Below are 3,191 nucleotides of genomic sequence, written 5' to 3' on the forward strand. Positions count from 1 at the left end.
GTGCATAGAATGGAGAGGTTGGGAAAACAGCGATAATATAATAATGATGCGTTGTGTTTTTATAGATTCTTTATAATATAACCTATAAGAAAGTAAAGGCCATGTCATAGTAAAAAGTGATAGGTTTGGAGATGAAAAGAATTGGGTTTTAAGCCTGGTAATCTCATATCTTACCTGTGTGACTCTGGACAATTTCTTTAATCATGGCTCATCTAAGTTCATTCACTTATAAATTATAGCTAAAAATACACAGCCTCTAGAATTATTGTGATGATTAGAGATGATACATATTACTACTTTAACCCATGAAGAGTGAAGGTGCTCAATAAATATTTATAACTGATGTTATTATTTTTTTTACTACTATTATACCTCCTGTTATGAAGGAGTTCCACATTTAGGTGGAATAATTAGAATTAATTAATTAATTAATTCTAATTCTAATTAATTAATTAATTCTAATTCTAATTAATTAATTAATTCTAATTATTCCACCTGAATGGAAGGTTTCTGTGATTCATTAAAATGTACATGTATGTTCCTTACACTTATGCAGGAGTTGTTATCTGTGTAGGTGTACTCCCCAGTTTGAAATTTTTATAAACACTTATATACAAAACTCTAAACATATTTTCTGGTTTTTATTCGCATCACATCAAGAATCTATTTTTAGGGTTTATGGGTGGCTCAGTCATTATGCACCTTACTTTGGCTCAGGTCATGATCTCAAGGTTTGTGAATTCGAGCCCCACATCAGGTGAGCTTCAGGCCCACTTCAGGTGAGCACCAGCCCGCTTCAAGTAAAACACAAGCCCCACTTTGGGTGAGCCCTGCTTCTCTCTCTCTCTCTCTCTCTCTCTCTCTCTCTGCCCCTCACTTAATTGTGCCCTCTCTCTCTCAAACAAAACAAAACGAAACAAAAAACAAAAACAAAAACAAAAGAACCTATTTTTAATGACAGCATCTCAACTATATTAATTGCTTTGCAAATACAACTCATCAGAGATGAGATGAGTCTTTTCTAACCAAAATTGTGTAAAAGAGTGCTAACATTACTCTTTGTCTATTCATGTTAAACTCATGGACAAAAACATAATAGAATGACATTTCCTTTGAAGACTTAAATGATTAAATAATAAAGGTTTAAAAGATAGTACATCAAAGGTGACCTTAAAATGTACACTAAGAAGAATTTGAAATGGATGTCCTTTTCTAGATCACTGAATATTGATTCGCATTCAAATCTAAACTCTTAGAAAAGTGTAACTGTGCTCTATTAATAGGAATATAAATGAAACTGGATTTCCTTTGGGAAGATTAATTCATAATTATCTGGCCAAAATTTTTTTTGCTAGATTTAAGACATGGACACCTTATTTTCTTTCTGGTACACTGTGTAGAATCTTGGCATTGAGCCATTCCTGAGAATGGATGTTCACATTTATGAAAATCACAGGATTTAGTTTGATTCATCAATCTCCTATTAAAATATGTGTGCAAGACTGCAAATATATAATATAAATAAATGAGTGAATAAATAATGCCCTCTTTTCTTTTAAATATTACCTACAATGGTAATGGCTGCCAGCAGAAATCAAATAGATTAGAAAAAGAAAAAAAATAAAGTCACTATGGGCTTAAGATCAAAGTAATAGTTTAGAGAATCTAGAACTTATTTTTAACTGACTGACTAGTCACCTTGGTAAAATCATCTAAATCTTTTTACCTCATCATTTCCTTTGCCAATTGGACTCCATGGAAACGCATGCTGATAAATAACACCAGCCTTTTGTGATGTAAAATTTTAATGTACATACAGCCATATAAGGGGTCTCAAAAAGCTGTTTCTATTTTAGAACATATATTTTTGAGTCAACAAGTTTTGTGTACTCATTATCAGATGTTGGATTGAGCACAAGGAGTGAAAACAAAGATGAAGTGTCATAAACCTCTGAAGAATCCCCTACCTAATGTATGAAGTGCTTTAAATGGGCCACAAACTAGCTTAGTTCAAATCTCCTGTTAAATGGAAATTCCGACAAGACACCATTTATGTTTGTATTATCTAGCACACATGTTTTCAAAGTTAACTGGTAATGTAAACTACATTTTATCTACCTGAAAGAACAAACATTTTAAGTACACACTTACACAAAAAGCTAAATCCATAGATCATATTATAAAATAAAAATGTTCAAAAATATTATTCAGAATTACAGTTTTGAAAGCGACTTTGATGTTAAATAAGTGAAATACTCTTCTTTGGTAGAAACTGATGCCCATAGAAGTTATTTATGTGCCTTCTCCAAGGATGTAAATTTGTTAGTGGTAAAACAGTAGTCAGGATTCTCACCTTCTAGGTTTTGATTACATTGTTTATTATATGTCATTAACATATGAATGAGAAGTCTTAACTCTTGAAATATTCTGGAAGAACTTTATACAACCACTTTCAATGTCATATTGAACCTGAGGGAAGACGTTTAAAATATTTCATAATTCAGTCTATCCATAGATCATTTTAGGTTCTCTACATACTCATGTTTTTAGCAGTGAGGTATCGTTTGCATTACCTTTTATCTGTTATACTTGTTTCTGAAAAACAGTTTCTAAATAATGGACTTCTGATGCAATTGGGAGGAAGTGTAATTTTCATAATTGAGTATTACATGGACATTCACTTATTGCAAGGCCTGTTCTTGCCTTTCTTGCATTATCTCTTAATACCGTCTTTCAAACCATTCACACTAAACATCAGAGGCTAATTGTAGTTTCTGTCCTGTAGACTCTCCATTGGCTTATAATGTGCTCTATGTCCTCTTTTTCTGATTTAGGTATTGCTTACCTCCAGAGAAACCTTTCTTGGATATCTCTGCCCTGGTGAATGATTTCCTTCACACTCTGTGTATTCTATATCTCCACTCTAGTATATTCTATACAGTGTCACAGTTGCCTGCTTATTACCTCTTTTCCTACTAGATGGTACATTCTTGTGCCGTGTTCACTGTTATATCTTCAGCAATTGGCTCAGCACATAATAGGAACAAAAGAATTATTCATTTTTATTACATGAAAATTGAGATATCAACATTGCATTTGTAAGGAAGTATTAATATATTTTGGAGGAAGGCTGTTTTCTTTCTGGTATCATCCATATGAAATATGACTCTGTGCTATACATCATTGAAGCA

This window comes from Lynx rufus, unplaced genomic scaffold (genome assembly GCF_022079265.1).
Source record: "Lynx rufus isolate CCGP_SWC_20201006 ecotype Redwood Valley unplaced genomic scaffold, mLynRuf1.p SCAF_9, whole genome shotgun sequence".
Lineage (NCBI taxonomy): Eukaryota > Metazoa > Chordata > Mammalia > Carnivora > Felidae > Lynx > Lynx rufus.